The sequence below is a fragment of the Netta rufina genome (assembly GCF_964035555.1).
Source record: "Netta rufina genome assembly, chromosome: 1".
Lineage (NCBI taxonomy): Eukaryota > Metazoa > Chordata > Aves > Anseriformes > Anatidae > Netta > Netta rufina.
In genome coordinates, this window is record NC_140123.1 from 164,955,921 (window position 1) to 164,981,691 (window position 25,771).

A 25,771-nucleotide genomic window follows, 5' to 3' on the forward strand; every position below is an offset into this window, starting at 1 on the left:
CTTACTTCCTTTGCTTTCTAGCATAATAATAGGAATAGGAACCAAAACATATTTCCTAAGTTCCTACTGCAGGAATTACACTGCATTGTGGGAAGAGAGAATTAGATCATAAATACCACCATACACCAAAGTACTGAGAAGAAAGACTCTAAAAGGGAGGAGAGGGGGGGAATTTCAGGTAAGGTACTATACTTCTGAAAAAAGTCCAAGCACTAACAATATCCCTACTTAACTAGTGAGCACAGAACACTCTAAAATTGTAACATATCTCTAACATTAAAAAAAATAATAAAATCATAAGTACCTCCAAGCACCCCTACAGACTCTTGTTTTCACTTCCTTTATACTTGTAAAATAATTATACCTGTGGAATGTCAGGCACTTGTTTAGCACCCTTTTTTACTTTCCTTTGCACAGGTGTGAAGAGGCACACAGTATGCAAAAGCTAAGGCCAACAGAAATTAAAGTGTATTTGCTGGTAAGACACTTTTACCAGAACGAGCATTTCAAGAGAAAGTCGGAAGGCTTGAACCCGTCTTGCCAAGGCATTTTTATTATTTCCTAATAGGAGGAAAAATATTTGAATTTGGCTGCAGTCTATGTCCTTGATTTCACAGTGATTCTGCATTGTACTAACAGATGATATCTCGTGTATTTTTATACCAACAAGTATCCTACTGCTACTATTAGATCTTTTACATAGGATTTTAGTGAGGCTTTAAAGGATTGAAAGTCTCTCGCTGACTGACCTCCTCTACTGGAGCTTCTCTGACCTCACTGTGGGCATGAGATGTAGCATAAGACCAACAGTCCTCCCACAGACCAGGCACAGGTTCTTCTGCTCTGACAGTCTGCTGAAAAGAGCTCCTTGCAGGATGTAGCACAACAGGGGAATACAGCTTGTCTCCGGTTGTTTCCTCACTGTGCACAAAGGTTGTGTAAGTAACAGGGCTCCATGGGGAGGAGAAAAGAAGGGAATAGCAAGGGATGGGCAAGGGTGGCCCGAGCAGAGTCCATGAGCTGGGCTGACCAGAGCAGCATTGCGTCTGTTTGTTTGGAATTTGGCCAGGGTGGAGCACGTGGAAAACTGCAGTATACAACCTGGGTGTCAATCCACTATCCACCGGTACTGTGAGGCTGAAGTAGTGCAACTCATGCACCTCAGATTCATATATGTTAATTACCTGAATGCTAATGGAGATTTTATTTGGTGTCCTCGCACAGGAGTAAACATACTGAAGATTTTAGCTTTTTACACTTTAAATAAGATTGTAGTTAGTTTCAAGTATTAAGTGATTGGACTTCTATGTGAAATCATGATGTTGGCTCTCCACTTGGACCTTGTCGTCTTCTAAGTCAAATTCATATGTAAGTTCAAAAGGTAAACATTCCAGGAGGACAGTATTTTAACTTGCACTTACAGTAGCCACATATTTCTGCGTTAAGGCAACAAAGAGTCAAGGTCAATATGTTAACAAGGCCACCTGTATTGTGACTCTAAATTTCCTCATATTTAAAAGAAAGAAGGTACATGTAAGTTTTCTCCGTGGAAAATAAGCATGAGAACTAGGGAAATTGTCTTCCTCGTGTAATATCCAAAATATTACTAGAAAGGTGAGAACTACAGCAAAATATGGTCAGTTACTCCTATGTCATAGGAGTATAAATAATATAAAATAAAATAAAATTGTAGAAATAAAGGAGCATTTAAGGGAAACACAAAGAAATATTTATTCTATGTAGTCTGTAATCACATTCATGCCCTCTATCCAATGTCCCAGTTTGCAGTTGAATTGTATATTGTAGTGTTGGTGTTTTTGTTGTTGTTGTTTTTTCCCATTAGAATGGATAGTTTTAACCAGGGATATTGCATGCATGATAAGTGTTGAAATAAATATAGCATGTTCTCCACAGTTTTTGCTTCAGACAGCAAAATCATCACTATAAGTTTCAGAAGGATTATGTCTGGTACAGATTTATACATTCTGAAAATCAGTGGTCTCCTTAACTGAGAAATATGAAGTATTTTGGGAAAGAAGATTTTTTTTTTTTTTTTTTTTTATGGCAGTTCATACAATCTGAAAGATTTGGGGACCAGAGTACAGTTCTCATATTATATTTTGCAACTGATGCATGTTTGATGATAAAGTATAATTAGCTAATGGATCCCATTATTTCTGATGCTTGCTTTTCACAGATCATGTTCATCCAAGCAGCAGCTGAAGAGTTTTCTAAACTCAATTAGTACAAGAATGCTGTGACCAATGGAAAAATGTTTGATGCTTGCCAGAAAACAAATCTTCCCAGCTCTTGGAAATAGTGTTCTGAAAACAAATAAGGAACACACAAGATTTTCATATTAATAAATATTATTTTCTAAGAAAATATTTAAAATCAAAAGCTTTTTTTTTTTTCCTAATTTCTTTTATTTATTTGTTTGTTTGTTTGTTTTTAGTTTAGTTTAATTATTTTTCTCTAAGGAAGCTCTGTATCAGAAGCTCTGGAAAATAGGATAAGCATTATCCTGACTGGTAAGAATACTGACTCCCATTCACAGATTATAAACATTTATGGCACACTGAGATTGAAAACTCAAGACAATTTTTAATGTAGAAGTTGACAAGTGACAAGCATATTAAAACTAAAACTTACTGCATGTAAATAATTACCAGTTCAATAGATCACTCGGGACCCACTCAGCATTGCTACTTGGGAAAAATGACTACTAGTGATTGTCTTGACTTTAGTTTTGAATGAATAGGAAAGCTGTTTCGGTACAATAAACAAAAGAAAGTTTGAAACAAAGCCCATCTTGGATCTGAACATATAGACAGTCACTAAGGCACTGTTTCAGCTGTGGTGCCTGACTTGTTGCTAGCATCTGATATGTGAATTAAACTTATAACATGTGTCCCATTTACAATAGGTGGAAAATGCATATATTCAATTAACATAGTTTAGCTGAAAAGCAGTAGTGTATTCACTGCTTATTTTAGAACATGTCGATATATTCAAGGCCAAAGTCTAAAAGTCAAGGCCTTATGTTTGGAATATGACATTGTCTATGTATGATCTCTCTTAAAGTCTACAAAGCTTTAGTGGAATTTATTGACAGTAAATTAGAATTATTAAATTCTTTTGTACATCCACAGAAGCTGCACTTAAGTATGTGCTTGAGGTTATACACTCACACTTTTATATATCAACAGGAATTAGAGTTGTAAGAAGCTGACTGGGAAACAACCCAGTACCCCCAAGCTACACAAATAAACTAACAAGTAAATAGAATCACGTACATGAAACAATTTATTTTTATAGAACAGAGTTGCATCTCCAAGCTTCCTGCTGTATTTTGCTGCCCCTGGAGGCTGACTCTCATTTTAGTTCCCTTTTTTAGAAACTAAACACAGCAGGGTCCAGTGGGATCCAGCTGCCCTCTCTCAACTCTTCTGCAGAGAGAGGAATTGTCCTGGGTCTTAGCTTCCACAGGCCTGTTGACATCCTTTCTGTTTTTCTGTGTTGAAGGAATTCAGGGAAGAGTGACTATAGAAAAGGACATCTATTTTGCACATTTTCAAAATACAGACTTCTTGCCCCAGTTGCTTTAGTTATGTTCACATTACAAATACATGATCACACTCCATGGTGTATGTCTACATTTAATCTTAAATCTCACTTTAGATGTAACGCATAGAGAATATGTATTCTAGGTAGATGAAAAGGTGTGATTATTGTTAGTGATTGTGTAAATACAGTTAATTATGCATAGGCTTAATCTGCTGAAACATCAGTGATGGCTTAGAACAGAACGAGGTAGATTCTGTTAAGTTATATTAATCTTTACTTAGGCCATTTCTATTTCTGATTTTGAATCTGTTTGTTGTTTCAAGTGAAACATTTTCCATTGCCTGTGGTAAGAGGGCAGATAAGGCAGAAGTATCAGAGCTTATGAACTGTTGTATACTTACTGACCTGCGGAGAACTGAGGCATTTTCTCCAGAAATGGGAGCAGTTGAACTCTGAAGGAGAATGAACCCTTTTGGCAAGGCTTTGTAAAGGCTCTGTATGGAAAATCTTGTGTTTATGAAGCAGAGAGAGCAAGCAGAAACGTAGTGACCGTTCAGCTTGTAGTATTAAGGGAGCACAATTATTCATTTTATTCACACAGGGATGAAAACTGGTGGGTTATCTGGACACTGCATGCTGCTAGGAGTCTTGGAATCATCAAAGCCAGCAGACTCCCTGCCTGGTGTAGATCTGACAAGGTGTTGGTTACCTGCTGCCAGCTGTAGCTCTTGAGCTGAGACAGTTCGGTTCTCGATATCTAGTCACATGTTAATAGCTGATGCATTTTAAGTGAGCTGTCCACCCTAAGCTAGCATTTTGTTCAGGGATAGTGGTTAAGAAGTCTTAGGAACTGCTATCTCCAAGTTTCTCTTCTGCAGTACGTTCCTCCCCTATTCCCAAGGGAATCTAGCCTGTAATATCTACCCACTAGCAGAACTACAAGCAGTTCACAGAAACACAAACACATGCAGTATTACAACACACGTATTAAAATGACTTTTTTTTTTTTTTACAAGATCAAAAACAAATAGAAAAAATAAAGTGCTGTGGGAAAGCTTTTACCAAATAAAAATGTCTTTGGAGGCTTGATCATATGTGGGCCTGTGAATAACACTCAGGAGACTATAAACTTTAGACAAACCAGATGGTCAGACAGCAAACCAGATGGTTTTATTTATGCAGACAAAGTTCACATTTAGTGAGGTACTTTGTTCTTCTAGAGAAGGTTTCACACACAAAGTAGAAGAGTTATATACATGGCGAATGGTGATGGACTGGACCATTCATACAAATTTAAGTTTCATCAAGTAGACAGTTGTCTTTTCAATAGAAATATCATCATAATTACATCATTGGGGTGCTCATTGGCTGCTCTTGAGGTGGTGTTGCTTCTTTTTACTGCAGTTGTCTCCAAAGACTTTAGTGAGAATTATGACCAGCTTTTGGCAAGTGTTTTAAAATTATTTAGGAAGATACAGACCTTGTTCAGAAGAGTTTAGAGTCTAAGGAAGGTGAAAAGTATCACAGAAGTTGACCTACTATAGAGGAAAGTAAGAGGGAGGTAATAGTCTGTTACTGAAAGAATTTGATGGGTGTCTGCTACGAAATAACTCTCCTTTTCAGTATCCATGAAAGGGATAGAAAAACAGCCTTGAAACTACCAAACTGACCTTCCAGACCTTTACCTTTAGTTTTGCTATAAACACAGATAGTACATTTGTCTTAACCATAAAATCTAGGCAAACCTATTTTTCGTTCACTTCTAAAAGCTGCTCCATCTAAACTAGTTAAAACCTCAAGGTGTCTTGAAATGTCCTGTTTTGTAAATTTTCATCTCTACTCACTCAGATGTGCTCCAGCCACTCCAAAAAACAGTTATCTGTCAGGTGGAGGTCAGTTTTCTGACAAATGGCAAACAATAGGTTGATTCTAGATTATTTCAATATAAAGTGAATATGTTAGGTTATAAACCTGATGCTAGCTCTACTGCTTAGACAGTAGCATCCAGCAACACAGTAGTCACAGGCAGCTGATGATCTATAATGTCTTAGCAGGGCTCTTTTTTGAGTGTCTAGTCTATATATATGTCATAATTTCACAGGAGCTTTTAGACCATTTTTTTTCTTTCTCTCTTGCTGATCCTACTTCTTATTGATGCTTGATAAAAGTATTTTTGGAAAATGTATTTCCACAGTCTCGTGTAGGTGTGGCATATAGTGATGCATCTATTAGAATCAACCGATTGAGAAGTAAGAAATTGCTTTGGTGACTTTCTTAATGTAGTTTAAAAACAATAGACAGACTTTTTCCATCCATTCCTTATAAAGGATCACACATAAATGTTTTAACACATCTTCAACGGAGTTCTGTTCCGGACTCTGTTCCTATTTACACTTATATTCAATCCAGATGTCAGTTTTGCTGAAATTTCATTTTATCCATATTCTTGCTCAGCTATTGGCTTTACAAAATTGTTTGTTAAGTGTTATAGCTTCTCAGTAGAGTTGTTGAAATTCAGAAAATACAGAGCAGTTTTCTTTTTTACTGGTAGCAAATGTGTCAAGCTGATACAGACATTACAACGACCACTTCATAATTTTTACTGGAAAGTATTATCTTTCCAAAATAAACATCATAGGAATGATGGCGCCAGCACTGGCACCTTAGACACTGTTTCACTTCCACAGGTCAAGCACTTTTTTTTTTTTTTTAATGAAGAATAAAAATAAGGTGTATTAACTACATAGCAACAAACAAAGGCATTACTCAGAACAATTAGCAACAATCTTTCCACCCTGATTAGCATTGCATGTGGTCTTACCCAGTAGAAGACACTGTTGATACAAGCTTGTAAAGTCTTGTCAAGTGGAGTTTGGAGAGTAATGTAAGTACTGAAAATACAAAGTACTGAAATACAAACTATGGCGATTTTATATAGCAGAGAAATTAGTAGTTACTTCAGAAATGAACCCCAGGTGTCAAAAATGTGTAAAATGTTTGTGACATTTAGGTGCCCAACTCCCAAAGGAAAAAAAACACCTCCCTTTCAGTAAATCAGGAGCCTGCAAATGACATGGATTCTTCTAATTGAAAATTAATTAGAATCAACTTTTATAATATCTGTAACTTTTGAATATAGGACTTCTGTTCATTGGAAGTGTTTGGAACATTTATTTTATGTCCAACATGCTCCCTGTATCAAGTGGAGTAGCCCTCTCAGTTCTAGCATATCCATTACTTGGTAGGAAGTAAAAGCGTATAAGTATCTCACAGACATTCTAAGGTTGTGCCTTCGGACAAATGCAGTACGACATTAAGGACCAAAAGGATTTAATCCATTGGATTAAAGATACTCTGAATTGTCATTCTTTGTTACTTTTTAATACTCTGAATTTTAATACTCTCTCTGGCTTTTCTCTTTTCTTTCCTTTTTTTTTTTTTTTTTTTTTTTTTTTTTGTTAAGAATGGAGTTAAAAGCTCTTTGAGTCTGTTTATTGTGCGTTCTGGATTCAGCTGCTGGCTGTTTGTTTTAAGAGTCAAAGTATTTTGACAAAAAAGTCTCATATTATCTCTACCATGTAATTCCATTCCATGGTCAGTGACATTTTATGTTTCAGGCTTTAGTTGAAATCCTGTTTAAGCATACAGATAGATAAGCTATCAACAAAACTTTTCACAATCTTTCATCATTCTAAATCAGTTTGGTAATAATTATGAATTTCTGACATATCATATGGAGCTGATATCAGTATTTTTTTATCCATAAACAGCAACAGATCTCAAATCTTTCAAATCTTTCAAATGCTTTTGTTGTTTAAATCTTTTAAGTAAAAAGAATAGAATACATGAGATTTTCTATATTACATCAATTTTTAAAATACCATTCATACAATTCACATTTAATAGAGATGAATTTATGCATGCTTCAACAAAATATTCAAATGTGATATATTGATTTATCACGACAAAGAGAATTTTTTGCAGTTAGTAGTATCTCAAAGAGTTTGACAGGTTGCTTGCCTTTCAACAGCACAAAGAGTTGAACCACCATTTGTGCAAAAAGAAAAAAGTTCCATCTTCTTTCATCTCCATGTGTGTACATGCATGAGTTTCCTTTATGCTGTTATCCAATCCTCTGAATACAAAGACTTAAGCAAACTAACCAACAGTTCTGACTGACCATGCACAGAGCCTTGCCTTCGGCATCAGAAGCTGCACAGTCCCTGTCAGTCTTCCTGATTTAATTTTAATTCAGTGTCATTATTGCTTCCTTACAAAATGTGGCCATTTGGAAACCCTAGCAACTGAAATCTTGCTTTCTATAAAGCAACATCAGTGCAGACTTCTCTGCTGAGTGTTTGCCATGCACAAAATTCTTTAGTTTCCTAGTTGAAGCTGTTAACCTCTGCATCTTTGGATTTCAAAGTATGTGTGTAGTAAGTAGTGATGTGACAACTGTTCAATAGGTAGCTCTGCTCTAAACAATATAACTCTGCTCTAAAGAATATATTTAGTTATTCTTTCCCAAACATCAAAAAGAAACAACTGCTTTACAGTCTGTTCTGTTCTGACAACAAGAGAGCAGTGACTAAAGGCACTTTCTTTCTGCTACTCCTGCATTAACTCTCAAGAGGAAGACTGGACAGAGAGTTTGGATCAGACAAAGTTTAGGTCTTTTGCAGTGCTGGCTCATATCACTCGAACCAGATCACAAGGACCACGTGATGGTTTTACATGTGACTGTTGCATAAACTTTCTAGTGATCATACCTCAAGACCCTTCTAATTTATGCCAGATTTTAAATCAGCTTACTTGAAGTGGATGTCTCCATGTGCTTTTAGCAGACCTATTCAGCACTTCCCACTCCTAAGCTTTAAAATTAACAGTTTTGGATTCCCTTTAAGCTCATTTTAAATTCTAATAGAATTGAGAGAACTTCCAGCCCAGTCACTGTGCCGTATTTGTGAAAAGCACAATCTAACAGAATGAAGTGAGGCCATTGTAACCTGAAGGCTGGGGAAGTTATACTCCAAGTCTCACCTTTGCAGCTCCTGTCATCTTCTTGGGCTCCTATGCAAATGGTTATTACTGAGTTCTTATTAAACACAACATAACTGAAAAACACAGTAGGATGGCTTTTTTTTTCAGCCCATCGCCTATATATCTGTTTCCCACACCACAAGCATGTGGATGCTTTCCATCTCTCCCTTTCTTGCAACTCCTGCTATTTCTCTCCTTATTCTTTTTCCTTTGTCTTGTTTACTTTACCAGAGTGTTGTGACAACTCTGGAGCAGTCTCAACACTGATCTAAGTCCATGTGGTGGCAGGGGATGGGAAGGGAGAAACTGGGAAGCTGCATGGCTTCTCAGCTGCAGCTGAGAGGTTGGTTGTTACTACCAGCTACAATGGGGCGAAAAGCTCCCTCAACTTTTCCATCAACCCCTAGGGAAATCTACACCTCAAACCCCATCTTGACATGGTGGCATATAAACAGAAGTGTGTTTGCACTAAATGTGCTTAAAGAGGATCCAAAACACAACAACCTTCAAATAACCTGTGTCTGGGAGCAGCAGGAGGGGGCCTGCTTGTCACAGTGGATAGCTGGAGCTGAGGGCGAGCCAGCACTTGCAGTGCTCCCCTAATATGGCATCACCCATGGGGGCTCAGCTGGGGCTGGCAACAGGTCCCTCAGCCCCAGACACGGCAAGAGGTGAAGAAGGTCAGGGTCCATGCAAGAGATAAGGCCAGAGACAGGGCTGCAGAAGCTACATAGCTCAGGTGGGGAGCAGGCAGATGGCCTGGTGCTGAAATGGGTCCTGATCATGGCAGGGAGCCCAAGGGAGTATGGGCATGGTTTCAGATCATGGGAGCCCTCAGGTCCCTAACAGGCATATATTAGTGTGCATTATGTTGCTTGGGACCTATACAAAACTGCAATATTTGTAAAATCTTCATAAAGGTTATAACAAATTCAGCTTTCTAATGTTCAATATTTCCTTTATTAACTTAGGTTCCACATTTGCTTATTTTTATTGCTCCAGTGCAGTGTTCCTTTACCATTCCTTACTTTCCTTCCTTTCATTTCCTTTCCTTTCCTTTCCTTTCCTTTCCTTCTTCCTTTCCTTTCCTTTCCTTTCTGTTCCTTTCCTTTCCTTTCCTTCCTTTCCCTTCCCTTCCTTTCCTTTCCTTTCCTTTCCTTTCCTTTCCTTTCCTTTCCTTTGCCTTTCCTTTCCTTTTCCTTTCCTTTCCTTTCCTTTCTTTCCTTTCCTTTCCTTTCCTTTCCTTTCCTTTCCTTTCCTTTCCTTTCCTTTCCTTTCCTCTCCTTTCCTCTCCTTTCCTCTCCTTTCCTCTCCTTTCCTCTCCTTTCCTCTCCTCTCCTCTCCTCTCCTCTCCTCTCCTCTCCTCTCCTCTCCTCTCTCTCTCCTCTCCTCTCCTCTCCTCTCCTCTCCTCTCCTCTCCTCTCCTCTCCTCTCCTCTCCTCTCCTCTCCTCTCCTCTCCTCTCCTCTCCTCTCCTCTCCTCTCCTCTCCTCTCCTCTCCTCTCCTCTCCTCTCCTCTCCTCTCCTCTCCTCTCCTCTCCTCTCCTCTCCTTTCTTTGTGTTTGTTTGTTTGTTTTTTTTGCAAGTTTTCTTTTTGATTTTTCTTTTTCTGAAAATCCTGCAAGCCCTGGATACTACCTACATGTCAAGAAGAATGCTTATGCCTTAAAGTCCTGGCAGTACAATATAAGATATTGTGAACTGATCATTTTTTGTGAGTTTCTGGCCTTTTGAACATTCCCATGGCTCATCCTCTGGTAGCTGCAATGGGCAGCTGGAGAAATTCTGCTCTAGCCGATAGCTTACATTGTCAGCAACCTGCTAAGTTAAATAAATGATATAAATATATATTAGCCTGACAGTAGTGAAGCAGCTTTCTTGAAATTATGAAGCCATTTTTACTGAGGTGCCTACTAGTATTTAGGTAACTCTGCTATTTATGTCTAGTCAAATTTTCTCTAGAGGCCTCCAGTATCCTAAAGAGTTCGTTGTACTTGGGCTTATGCATTTGGCATCACCCCCCCAGCCAGGAGGCTTGGAAAGAAGCAGGAACCCACGAGAAGTGGGTGTAGAGATGGGAGAGGGACCTGGAGAACAGGCAGGTGGTGGGAGGCAGAGCTGTGGGCTGAGGCTGTCTGAGCCATAATCTGTTGTGGCTTTCACTGAATGCCACTCCCCCTTAAAGTCTCCATTTGAAAAGTGTCATTGCTGCCTGTGTGCTGGGTTGGGTTTTGGTTTCTGTTTGTTTGTTTGTTGCCTTTTCCCATGACTCCCTCCTAAAAAGTTGTTTCTCTTCATCTGGGAGCCACCTTCAGTCTGTGCTCCTCCCTCCCCATCCCACAGCCCTTAAGGCACTGTGCTTGTGCACCCAATGCTTCCTCCTGGCTGTGCTGCAACCACAACAGGAGAGATCAGGGATCTTCGCTTTCAACTTGTCCCACAATGCTCAAATCCATACCTTTCACTCCAAGCTAAACCCACCTCTCTATTTAAGTTACTTTAGCCCATGTGTTTTTTTCCTGATCAAAAAAAATAATAATAATATATGGGACTGATTCCCTGGTTTATTCAATCTGCACTGTGGCACTCTAGCAATGCAAAGCAACTGTAAACCCTGCTTAATTGGGCAATTAAACTTTATGACTGCTCTGCACCACTGAAGTGGTAAAAGGCAGCCAGGAAATCTCACCCATCAACTGAAACAGCCACGTATGCACAAACACCTCCTCAGAGCAGACCCCGAGCTGTGCAAGCCCCATGGTTGGCCCCTGGCCACACGGGCTGCAGGGCTGAGGAGGGCAGTCGTGCGCGCAGCAGCAGGAGTTCACCACTGCAGGAACGCCAGCATACCCCTTTCATCTTTGAAATGCCCTTTTTGTTGTCTCATGACCATTTGTTAGTCCTACTTGGAGCCTTTTGCAGTCAGCAGCGTTGTTTGTTTAATAAATGAAAATAAGGGAACTGAGAGCTCAGGCTGCCCCATGGTGCCTGCAGGTCCTGGCCTGTGCTGCAAGCCTGCTTCTGACCCTGCAGGCTACCACAGACCAAAATACTTTGGGAAGGCTGGGACCTAGGTGTGGAGCTCACACCATGAGCCTGCCCCTGACAAGTCTTCTGTAACTGCCCAGTGGTGTTTGATCGAAATGCCTCTTCCAGAGCGTAGGTGTTAAACAGGCCAGAAGGGTCCAGTGGCTCTGGCTGCTTCGTGAAGGTCATCATCTGGTGATTACCCAAGGGAATGGGAGCTCCTTGCTAGAGAGAGGGGCCTGAACTAGCCATGTAAAGGCATGAGGGCTCAAGATGAACTTTGGAGATGTTGAAATTTGAAGTTGCTGCTGATATCCTTGTCAGTCACACCCAGTCCCTAAGAAAAGCAGATTTTTATTCTAAAGCAGGAAGATTTATTTTAAGATTATGTAAGTAAAGCAACTACTCAAAAGCTGCTATTGCTTTTTCTCACTTCATTCACGTTTAGATATATATATATACGTGTATACATATATATTTGTTGTGTTACAAAACTTGTTTTGCAGTTACTCTTAGCAGTGTCAGTGGGAAACGTCCCTTTTAGATTTTGTGGCTGCTTGGTTACCATAGCCTCTTGCTATCCAAATAGCCTTGCTCTGGCAGGGCTGCGAGATGGGGAGAGATAAACACACAGAGCAGTTGTGGCTTCCTGCCACCAGCCCCGCTCAGCGAGAAAGCAAGAGCAGATGAACCGCTGCAGCAGCAGTGGGAAGCTGCGGCCTCGCAGCCGTGGGGCAACCGAAAAACACAAAATGGCTGTCCCAAGAGCAGGATAAGTAGCCCCCAGCTCTGTGCCTGGTTGTAGGCTCACCTCTCCGGTACAAGAGTTTCGAGGCAGCCATCACTCTGCCAGGGAAGTAGTTTGTGTAGAGGCATATTGAAAATAAGTACCAGTTTTAAGGTAAAGCAGTTGGATACTATATGCGAAGCTTACTGTGGCGGTAGACAAATTAAAAATGATGCAATAGAACCATTTGTCAGTTGCGACTAAGTGTTGCCTCAAATTAAGTGTCAGGTGTTGAGTTTTGTCACTTGACCATACGTTTCCGTTGTTTATTCAGTTTTGGAAATTGTGGCTAGACAGGAATAAAAAGAAAACTAGCTGATGGGTGAGAAAAATAAGAGAAATGAAACAAAAACAACAGAGTTAAAATTAGAGAAGCACCAGCAGTGCAAAAGAAGCAGGATCACGAACACTAACAGCTCTTGAGCAAATCAACCTTTCCCTTCCCTTGAGTGAAGTGTGGAGCAGGCAGCTTTCCTACCAGGAGCTGCAGGGTGTGTTTCTGATATAGTAGGGCTTTGTAACACGAGCTTAATCAGACACGATTTTGCAGAGGGAGGGAAATAACATCATCTGTTAGTTGTTTTTTAACGTTTGGTGAGGTTACATGTGGTGCAATTAGCTGGTGCTGACAGTAGCTAAGCACAACTTTGTTTCATGTTAGAAGAAAGTTACACAATGTTGTGGGTGGCAGAATATTTTGGGAGGTACAACTTCGCTGCGGACTGTGTTTGCATCACTTCCTGAAATAGAGATTGGCTGATATGATAGATTTTTATTTTTATTCTGCTTTTCTCTTGAACCATGTTACACTTGCATGCAGTTTGTGGAGCTAGGTTTTTAGACGATCATAAATGCTCAAACCAAGGTGCATTATATTTTTATCTAAATTCTCCCTGACCTTTTCTTTTTTTTTTGTTTTTCCCTCTGGTATCTCAAAGTAGAAATTCTACTAAAGAGGTGAATAGAAAGGGTATGGCTTTACTGAGTTATAATTGTATTGCTTGCAATATTTATCATCATTTAATTCACTTTACTTTGGGCTGTCCTCAGCTTGTGTTTTTTAATATGCTGCAGATTTCGGAGCTGACAGTGGGTAACTGCGAGAAGCCAAGAGCCGGTCAGGATGAAACTGGCGTTTTAACTCACAGGAAAGTGTAGGAGGCAGTGAGAATTTAAGTTTCATGAGTAGGAGAATTTAAGTTTGTTTTTGTTTTTATTTATTATTTCCATGGGAAAACTATACCTCTTTTCAGTCCCTTGTGCATTGGGAGATGTGAAAAAGGGAGGTCTGGCAATTTCCTGCATTGTACTCCTGCAAACCCATGACAGCAACTGTCAGCATCCTACCCTTTAGCCTACTACTTACCACGGACTGAGTATTTTTGCTGAAGTGATTAGCAGAAATTGATTTAATTATGATATATTACACAGATAGTTTCAATCTCTACCAGGACTGGAGGGGAATACAACTCTGCAAGATGGTGTTTTGGCTTGTCTGGTGTTTCTGTATGACGTTATTTAATCAAAACCCATTTGTTGCATTGAATCAGTCTTCATTATGCTTTTACAATTAATGAGGACATGGGAACAAGTTTAGCTTTGAGAACTAAAACATACTCTTTTTTGCACTAACCTACTAATGATTGGCAATGAAGGATATGAGATGTAGACATGGTGCATCACTCAAAAATGACTGCTTGTCAGATTAATTGTGCAAGAGTCCTTACTGTAATTAAAATACAAATGTTTATTGTTTTATGTTTGTGTTTTTTTTTTTTCTGTAGTGATTTAAATGCCTTCATTTTATTTCTTATTTTCAAGTCATGTGTAGCTAATGAAGTATCTCAGTATCCTATTTCCAACAGTGGTTGCTTGAGACAAAAAAAAAAAAAAAAAAAAAAAGGGGGGGAGGGGGGAAAGATAAGCACATGAACCAATACACTTCTTTCTTTCTTTCTTTTCTCACTTATCCAGTGAAAAGCTAGCAATTAGCTCTTCCTCCAGTGGAAACTGCACATGGATTATCCTGTTTAGTAGGCAGCTTTGGATCACCACTCCCTGAATTCATCACACCTCTTTTAAATTTATTTGTACTTTGACTTATAATTTCTACAGTTCAATTACTTTACATTAAGTAAAACAACAATGAAAACTCATTTTGTTTTCAGTTTGCTGTCTACCAATTTCATTGGGTGTCTGTTATTGTAATAAAGAAATTTCTTCTCCTATGAAGAAAGGCTGAGAGAGCTGGGGCTGTTCAGCCTAAAGAAGAGAAAGCTCTGGTGGGACCTCACTGCAACATTTTAGTACTTAAAAGGAACTTATAAAAAAGACTGAGAGAGACTCTTTGCTCAATTGGATAATGACAGGACAAAGGGGAATGGTTTTAAACTAAAAGAGGAGAGATTTAGATTAGAGATTAGGAGGAAATTCTTCCCTCAGAAGCTGGTGAGGCACTGGAACAGGTTGCCCAGAGAGGTTGTGGATGCCCCATCCCTGGAGGCATTCAAGACCGGGATGGATGAGGCCCTGGGCAACCTGATCTAGGGTGTGGCATCTCTGCCTATGCCAGCGGGGTTGGAACTAGGTAATGTTTAAGGTTCCCTCCAACCCAAGCTCTTCTATGATTCTATGAAATAATGAGTCATTATTCTGTTCTTGATCCCAACCATGTTCTTGTAGGTCCCTAGCATGTCTTCATGTGTTCTCAAGGTGAAAATTTTGATCCATAAAATGTTCTCAAATGGTCATATGTATCGCTCATCTCTAAGATTTTTCTACCACTGCTATCCAAAACTGATCACTGTATTCAGACGTGGATCACAGTAGCACAGTCATCTTGTGATTTTATTTTATTTTTTATTATTTGTCTTTCAGTCGTTGCTGACCATTGCTGTTCTGTGGTGGATTTCAAGATGAATGTTTGATAAATATTTTTTAGATTACCTCTACATGTCCATGTCCCTGTGTCCTGAAGTGGAAGCCTATGTTCCAGACATATTTTGTTTTGTTTTGTTTTATTGCACTCCGATGGCTAGGTCCTTAATCTTATATTGTCTGCTCTGAAATCAGTATGTATTCAGAGAATGGAATAGTGATCTTCAGTTTAGTAAACAGTGGGTTATTAGAGATCTTTTGGATAGCAGAAAACAGGATTGCATTAAAAGTTAACCTGCTTTAAGTACTGTGCTGCTCTGCTCAATAATATGTAATTTCCACAAAGACTATGAGACATTGGAAAAAATGGCCATTAAGCTTCATCTATGATTAAAATTATAACCTTAAACTTAATTGTTGTGGTCTCTTATATCAATCTCGAGGGTGCAATATTGAATTACTTTAATTTAGCAACATGAAAATACCATATATATAACAAGGCATACTGTTTTTTTCTTCTTGATGGTGGTCCTCTTTGATCCCTACTTAACTTACTGCTTATAAAAAGAAACTCTAAAAGAACAGCACCTGGGAAGGTCAAAGAATGAATCTTTGAAGACTCTTGTTCAAATATGCCAACAAGAATTGGAAGTTACTGAAGTACTAACAGAAAGATTTGTAAAAGGTAACCAAAGCTTGATGTGGCCATATAAGGTCTTTGGAAAAGACATTATTTTGCTTTTTCAGTATTAATTATATCTGAAAGATCCTGTTTCCCTTCTTCTCCTGCCCGTCTTCTACAGATTAGATGGCTATCTGTTTACACTGAAAAGGGTTTCTGCCCCAACTTCAGCTCTCTGTCTCTCCTGCATAATAACAGCTGCTAAAGAAAAAATACTTCTTGATGCTCTGTTCAGTCATCATTGATGGAATCTGTCTTGTTCCAATTAAAATGATAAATCTTGGGGAGGTGGCAAATTTCCCATGCTTTAATAGAGTCTCACTTGAGACAGTTGTGTTCAGTTTGTTGTGCTATGCAGAGGCTTGTTACTCAATACCTCTCAGTTTAAATGAAGGCTGCTTTTGTCTGGGAGCAGGAGCTGGAATGCTAACACACACAGTACCCATGCGGCATGCAGCTTCCTCAGCTTGTGTGTGGTTAGGTGCTGGGCTGCTCAGCCAAAGATTTTGATCTGCTTTAAATCAAGATCTGCTGAAATATGCACACCTCTCTCAAACACTTCATCACTTTCTGAGCAAAATCCTTATCAACCTGTTAGTTCTCCTTTATAAATACAGTGTCTATTTCCAATGAAGGATAAAACATTCTTTTTGGCATCCCAGGACCATACATTGTCCCAGCTTGGTCCAGAATGGTGCAAGCTTCATTTGCAAAGTATTCCCTGGAATAAAGAAACAAAAATCTGGAAATATCTGTTGTCATTTCACACAAATGGATGAAAATATTTTATGTTATTAGAAATAATCTTTTGGTTCTGGTCTTTTTTTTTTTTTTTTTTTTTTAATTTCAAAGGTCTTATTTTCATAAAAATACAGATATACTTTCATTTCATCAAAAGATTCATTTCGACATGCATGCTTTTTCACTTAGAAATACTCACCCAAATTTTGTTTAGAGCTTTGGGGATGTTAGCTCAAACTTTTGTTATCCTTGTTTTGCTACTACTGAGAAAATGAAGAGCAGGAGATAAAATAGTGCTTTGTCTCCTTTTCTAAACAGCTTTTTAGGGTTTTGCACTTTGTCCAAAGAAAGAAAAATAAATAAGACAAAACACCGCTCTACTTTCTTTCTCTCTTTGTCTTTCTTTCTTTTTTTCCTGCCTTCTTGCCTTCTTTCTTTTTTCTTATGTTCCTAGCACTGAACTGTGCTTGTAAAGAATTGCATCAGTATTTTGGTAATTTATCATAACATTTATTTGTTTGTTAACACTTTAAAGCAGTATAAATTACTCAGAAAGACAGCAAAGCTAAAGACAATGTCAAGAAAATATTATTTTTACTTTAGAGTGGTATTTTAGTCTATATTTTACAAGATCTGTGTTCAAGATCATTAATAATGTGTTGTGTTTTTTAGGAATACTCTATGCTTCTTGTAAAACCAATAAAATATGACATGGTAATCATGAAGATAATAGTATTATGTATATAAGCAAGAAATAAAATTATCCCTCTCAAATTTGTTCATTGAGATTTAACATAAAAGATAGAGCATTCTACATTGAATCTTGCTCCATACCTCAGACACAGTGAAAATCCATCAGCAAATGCAAGTAATTATCCATTGGTTTCATTGGGCTGCAGTTGAGATCCTATAGATTTAAATTATTATTTATTTTTTAGGGGAAAAAAAGAGTTTAATTAAGTACAAAACGTATTAAAAAGCTGTGTACAGTTTTCACATTTCCAACAGCTCGCTCAATTAGAACAAAAGACCTAAGATTTGTATTTACCTTTATCTTTGAACTGAGTCTACTGTACCAAGGGTGACTTACATTTTTAAAAACTTAAAAGCAAGAACCTTTTCTATTCTGAAAGTTAATAGAATTAACTTCTATGAAGTTAATTTTGATTTCTGAATGTTTTTATATTTCTACATCCAAAGGACTTGTTGGTAATGAAGTACTTCAAGTATTTGGAAAAATATTACAATGGCATTAACTGTTCAACAAGTGTAGAGGTCATGATGGGAGCAGCCTTCTGCTTCTGTAGTTGTGGAGTTCACTATTTTGTGAAAAGAGGAAAAGTATGAGGCAATAGATACTCAAAAAAGCAGATTTCACCATCCCCAAAGGGTGATAGGTAAAGCCACAGGGAAACAAATAGGCTGGGAGAACAGAGGCTGGATAAGAAAGCCACTGCTGGGGAAGGTTCTGCTACCCATCCAGATGCAGAAGACGGCAGCTTAAAAAGCCACCATAGATGCAACAGTAAAAGTAACACACTGTTATGGAGGAGAAAAGCAGAAAGGCTGTGACTGTAAGGAGTAACAGGAAATCCTTCTGTAATTGCACTACTGGTAAGAGGAAGGCTGAGAAAGCTTTGGTCTGCTGCTCTGAGGGGAGGAAAGATATAAACAGAAGATGCTGAGAAGGCCAAAGTGTTTAATGCCTTTTTGCAGCCAAACTCTCCTCAAAGGACATCTGCTACCAGATGGCTCACACGAGTCACACAAGTGACAAAGGGCTGGAGGAAAGAAAACATAAGCACTTAAGTTTTAAGATTCCCAAATCTGCTAGTGAGAATGAAGCCTGATAATATTCGTCCTGAAGCATTAGACTGACTAAGCCAAGATCTGCTGTGGGGGATTAACCTCATGTGAATGTAGCTGACTGAAAGTTAGGCACCCAGTGGAAACCATTAATCTGCTTTAGGGTGGGATGAGTGGCTTTCTCCATTTAAACCCACCCTTAAGAGGCATCAGGGCCAGGAGGGCACCCCCTGCCGTGTCTCTGTTCCTTGCCTCACGGTTCCCCCACGTGCCCCAGGCCCAGGACCCCGCATCAGCCCTGGGCCTGTCTGCCATGGCCTCAGCAAGGCCACAGGAGGGCCTGGCTGCAGCTCCCCACAGCCCTGCTCTGCAGGAATACTTAAACTGAAAAATATATTACCAGGTTGTCCCCCTCCCTTTTTAGTAAATATTAGCTAAACAGGGAAGGGAAATATCCACCGACCCCTGTAACAATGAAGATTAAATCTTTTCCCTCGCCTGCTACAAAGTGTGGAAGAACCATCTGAAATATCTGCGTCTGGCACCTGTTCCCTCCACATCCTGACCTCCATGCAAAATGACTTTGTTTTCCGAGTGTGTCATTGAAATGAAGGTATTCACTCCACGCATATCTGCAATATTTGCTCACCCCTTAGAAACTGCAAGTATTCTGCACCTGGCAGGTTGCATAATCTGGCCCGATGAAAGAGAAATATGGTCTATAAGTCCTTAACATAGCCCTTTGATCTCTCTTCTTGCCAGCAGCCTGTCTCTCTGCAGTTTCCTTTTACAGGGTGATTTGGAGGTTCCTTTTAAGTAGCTTACATTTTATCTCTTGTCGGACATGAAATAACTCCACAGGCTGTACTGGAGGGAACATGTTGTTCTGCTGTCACAGGCACAGCTGCCTGGGCAGAGGAGAGTATTAACAATACGGCGTCCAGATAAAATGAGCAGATACCTGCAAAAAAAATTGCTATCTCATTAGAGATATCCTATCTTGCAACATAGTGCTTTTGGGATCCCATTTGGCTAGTGAAATATGAAATAAAAAGGAAGGACATGCAGATGGTCTATTTTAATCAGTTTAATTAAAAGGAAGGCTAGTACCTACTTTTACTTCCTTTCATTTTAATCAAGAAAAAAAAAATGTAATTTGTGTACCACAGACAGCCAAAATAGTAGGAAAAAACTGCTGCAGTTTTATCAGTTTAATCTTTTTCTCCTGCATGTCATTTGGCATTTGCTCTCAGAACTCATATGGACAAAATCCTTAGAAAAATATTCAAAGGGAACACTGCCAAATTTGGTGGCTGTGTCCTAGTTAAACTCTCTTTCCTCTTTTAGCTTTGTGCTGCAAATGAAAGTCACCCAAACAAGAATGTCCATCTGCAGAAAGGTTGATTACAGAGTTGCATGATTGGTACATCAAACGGACAGGGATCTGTTATTTAGTTATTTTTTAATTGGAAAAGTACCAACCCCTTATGAAATGTACCTCTAGTCCAGCAGATGTAACTGCAGTGGTGGCAGTAGAAGAGTCAGTACCACCTCAGTCCCATTATCCCTGAGTCAGGATGGGAGCCACTCTTGCCCTGAAAAGAAGTCAAAAAAGTTAGTGTTCTACTAATTTTTCTTCAACTATTATTAAAATTTATTGAATACAGAAAGGCCTATTTATTTAGGTACATCTGAATCACAAGTGGAGAGTGATGGGATTGCTTTTATTTTTTTTGTCTTCTCCCATTTATTTTCTGAAATTTACTCTATGTAATGATAGCCTTGAGTATCAAAAGGCAGAAGTCCAGCAGTTGAAAGCTGTGGGCTCTTCATAGAATAAAAACCCTTTCAGCAGTTCTGGACAGAAATGCATTAGCAGAGTTATAAGGGCAGGTTTATCTATCTGAAATCAGTCTTGGTTAAGAAGGCAGTACAGAAGCACAGAGTACAAAATAGTTTTGGTGTGCAAAATGTCATTGTCTAGTGCATCTCTGTGTGCCCTGATTTCAGGCTATCGATGCTCTTAACTCTTTCATGTGGGGGGTTATGTTCCCTCCCATCGTGGCGTTTGTATGAGTGGCTAGCCCAGTTTTGCTCAGAACTGTTGGTTTGCTTTGCAGAATAGTCTGGGAAATGTTTAGCCAGAAGGCTAAACAGGCTCATTATTTACTCACATTTAAAAAATTTCCTACAAAATGTCTACATTTGTGTTAAAGTAACTTTAGAAAACTATTCCAAAATATTGCATAAATTTTGTGTCAAGAATGAAGCATTCAAGTCTTTGTAAAGTTAACCTTTCTCCTTTTTGACTTCCATGCAAATTTGAAATGTTTTATTTACTACAGTTGAGGACCTTATATGTTCACACCAAATTTGTTCACAATTTTAGCATTATGATTTCATTTTTTAAGTCAAATTATAACTTTATAAAAGAGACTAATGAAGTCTCTTTTGAATATATAAAAAATATATAATTTGTATAACAAATTCACAGAAGTCAGCAAAGAAGATGAAATTTTCTTTGAAACATTCTGCAGTGCTTTTGTAATATGAACTCCGAACAGTCTGGATTTGCAGACCACTGGATGTCACTTTTGCTTTACACTTATAGAACAAAATCTTGAATTATAAGACCTTTATCTTTTTATGTGGAGACATATATCTGATGCAGTGCCTGTGGTGGAAAAGGATGTCACCTGGTGTCTTCTACTTCTCTACTTCCAGACAAATCTCCCAGACGATTACGCTTTCTTCTGTGTCATGCTAAATGAGGACTATAGAAGGAAAACAACTTGTAATAAAAATATAATCTAAAAGCAGTGAAGGTTCTGTGAGAGACACTAATCCAGGCCCCTTTCTGTGCAGTATACAGTGAAGAATGGTATGCACATGACTTCTTTGATCACAGTAGAGGTGACTGTAGTCCCCCACCTAGGCTCAGGTAGGAAGCAGGACATAAACACAACCTGAAATATCTTTTTAAGGATCCTAATGATATACGATAATAGATTCTTCAATTACTTTGCTGTATTTGCATTATATTATTAAAAGACCATCCTAGGGGAAAGCACAAAAGACACAATGGCTGAGAAAGAACACTGGAAAGCAATTATTACTTTAAAAAACATTGTATCATGAAACCCATTGCATGGATATTCATTTTTCTGACAAGACTCTTGCTCCTGTATCTCCCTGACAGAAGAATTTGAATGTTAAATTTCTGTAGTCAACTGTTGAGTTGGAAACAGCCTGGAACAAGAAACCAATTGAAGCATAAGAGAAACTTCTGTAGAAAAAAAAAAAGCAATTCTCATGAGAACAAGAGGAAATATGTGGAAAATTCCCTTCACCCAGCCTGTAAGACAAATCACTTTCCACTGACTACCCTACTGTCCCTGTTTTATCCCTTCTGCCCCAGGTAGGACCCAGAAGCAGGGCAGGCTGGATGCTAGTACCAGGGATGTGCAGAAGCTCAAGCTCAGCCCTAGCCAGAGGGGTGACCTTGGCCAGGCAAACTCCAGCACCAGCAACAAATCTCAAGATTCACCTCAGGCTCCTGGACAAGACCACTGTTTTCTGACCTAGTCCAGGGACTGTTTCAGAAAGTGGAGGCAACTCACACAGGAAATACATATACAGTTAATTTTTTAACTGGGTATGTATTTATATACTAACAAGGCAGTGAAGAAGAATAAGGAGTTTTTAGTCTTAGGTATAGTTACAACCATGCTTCATTAAAAATAAATAAATAAATAAATCATTCAAGATAAAATACTTGAACGTGTTTGACCACTCTCTCCCTTTTTTAATATTAACAGGATTAAATTTTGTAATATGGCAGTAATATGGTATGACAATTGTCATCTAATGACACGGTATCAAAAGAAGTCCGCTTCTAGAAACACTGAACATATGTTCATGTATGTCTATGAAATTTAACAGAGAAAAATTGGTATGATGTGGTATTTTCAAAATTAACTGCACTTGCAAAAACACCATATTTAAAAATGACATAAGGATTCATAGATGTTCTAGTACCACTGTAGGCCTCAGTTGCCATAGGAACTGCTTTGAGGTGCCAAGTATTTTTCTAACATCAGGTCTTTACCATCTATTTCCTCCTGCAAACATCATTCTCAGTAGCAGTCAAGAAAGGTATGTAGCAAGCTATGAAAAATGGTAAAACTATGGAACAGGAACGCACAAAACATCTACTCATAGGGTGGACAGAATAACCAAGGAGGGCAATTTTTTTTTAATGCAATGACATGAAACAATAGTACCACAATGAACCATTGGTGCAGTTTTATTGCTAAAATATGAAGTATGTTATATGTTTTTTAAGTCATATACAGCACTTGACATAAAAGTAGATTGAAAACAATACCCATGAGATACGATACAGCACTGCAGATTCAGAAAATCTTTTCAAGATCAGTAAACAAAAAAGGAAATAAGTGATGCCATTTTTAGTGTTCTTCAGTTTCTATGGATACAGAAAGCCAAGCTTAGAAACTGAATGATGCATGTTAAATACGGTAAATGAATAAATGTGTAAATAACAGATTATTTCTGAATGTTATTCTAACTCCCAGTACTTGAGTTTCCCATACATGAGCTAAAGATGAAGTAGAGTATAATTACCTGTTAATTGCTTTTCAGAAAACAGATTGCAAGAAGAAATTTACAGCATTAGGCATGAAAACATTGGTTTACAGTTAAACTGAAAAGTACAATAATACACATAAGAATCAGCTGTTGAGGCTCAGTTCAGTTACCCAAATATAGACATCTTGCATAACTTCAAATGAAGCAAAGGTCACCCATCCTCATCTCTACCTGCCAAGTGTGTAGGACTCCCACAGATCCTGTGTTATCAGTCTCTGATGGGTGGCTTAGATACCCCAGAGCTTCTCAAATAGCATCAGGTACCTAAGTTAAGCAATCGAATCACTCTCTTAGTGACTGAAATAGCCTTCAGGCTACTAGAAGGACAACTAAACAAATTCTGGGGTTGCACTCAGGCAGCAAACAATGAACTAAAGGAATTATACTGGGGCGTGCTAATTGTATAGAGGAATTAGCAGACAATGAATGGAGAAGTTCATCTGAGAAGGGAACATGAGAAAAAAACTTTGGGAAATGATACAGTGAACACACAAAAAAAAGAGACAGGTTTTGTGTTCAGATAAGATCAAGACTACTGATGTAACTTGCTTGTTTCTTGATGTATCAGATCATACTGGTACAACTTACATTTGAATGATTATCTGGCACAGAATACTGGAAATGATTCAGTATTTAAGTACTGTAACAGGCTAAGCTCCTTTTTCCTCACAGTCCATGTACCTTGGCTCTGTGAGTATTCCTCATTTAAATATAGGCTTTGTTTTTTTTAAGGTGCTATGCAAGCCTTGCTGAGATTTTGTTGAAAGTATGCATTTTTTAATTCACAGGAGAATATACAATTTCTTTACTGACTGTATATATATATATATATATGTGTGTGTGTGTGTGTGTGTGTGTGTGTTTGTGTGTATAATTAGCCACTTGTTGAAATTGAGGCGATTTGATCTCTTCAGGTTTGGCACCACTCTTTGCTACTGCTGCTCTTCTCCCTGTGAGGAGAAGTTGTTGCTTCATAGAGACGTCTTCTTCCTCAGCTCCATCCTCTGGCTTGCATATACTTGCCTGGAATGGCCTTACCTCTGCTGGCCTTTTGGCTTCATCAGTCCTACCGTCTAGTGCTGAAATGGCAAACACACCAGCATCGCAGCCATGCCTATGGGTTTCTTCCAGTTACTACCCGTTTATACCCAGATAAGTTGTTTCTCTTCTTCATTACCCCAAAGTTTCTCTTTTAGATCGCACCCATAAGAGGAAATCCAGAGAAGAATTTGCTTGACCTGAAATTATGAACTGTCAACAACATACACTTGAGGAAAAGTCTTACATGTCCAGCATTCCTCTGGGTTTACTCTTTTTGTGGTCTCTACCTTCCTGAAATTTTGGCACAAATCCAGCAACTCATTTATGTGAGTATTCAATTAAGATGATATAAATGGCACTAAATCTGTCTCCCATTTTTCATGTAAGAATAGGACAGCACTTTCTGTCAGATGAATTAATTTAATTAGAGTATTTTGTGAACACCAAAATCATCTTCATCATCCATCAGTGTAAAAAATAAATGAAGAATGATTAATGTCTTGCCAAGTGAAGGTATTGTGAGAGTCTGAAATATAACAGGGTCCAAATGCAGTGCATCACATTTTTTCAAATTGTCAGATCATTATTTCCTTTCTTTTTTTAAATCTTCTTTAGTTTGATTATTTTCTTCTTTTGAAGCCATGTAAAACTGTCCCAGGTTCTAGCTGATTTATTTTGTTTTATGCTTGTCTGAGAAAAAATTGTAAGAAAAACACACAGCATGTGAGGATGGATGCTAAATTTTACCAAGATTACTTCAGTCACAACAGAAGAAAAGGAAGTCGTCTTTAGAGTGTTATTGTAGAGTGCAAATTCACACAAGAGTTTTCATTTTTAAAGAAGTGATGCTGTATTTGAATTGTTCAGGGAGTTAGCCAATTGCAGATACATAGCTTATACTGTCCTGTGAGCTCTCCTGTAGGCATTTAGCTGTAATAATTTGATCAGCTTTATTGCTGTAGAAGAAGAGAAGGGAGTTCTCTGACACTTGCATTCACATGTATTTCCTCCAAAATATTCAAAAATGCTAATTAACCTGGACAGCTGTAGCAAGCAAATATGAAGTAGGAAAAAGCAATAGATTGAAAGAAACACAAGAGTTTTGTCCAGTTGGTTTTGTATGGGACATGTTTAAATTACGAAATGCACATTGCAGTGTGAGATATGTACAATAGCTTGACAGAAGTTTTATATCTGGAATTAAACTTCTCCCAAGCTACAATGAAAAGCCCCAAACAAATCTCTTAAAAGCTCTTTTTGCACTTCTTTGCATCAACATACATTTTCAGGACTGCATCTAAGACAGCCATTGTATTAACATTTTTGCCAGTATTAACTGTGTGAATTAACTAATTCTATCATGTGGTGTGAACTACAGTGCTCTGGTTTTTAAACTTTATTATTATTATTATTTTCCAAGAGTATAATTATGCTGGCCTCCAAAAAGGGATTGGGCAATTTTCCCTGTTTAAAGGGTATGACGAAATGTTGGAAGTATTTGAAGCCCAAGGAGCTTCTGAAAAGATTTATAGAACT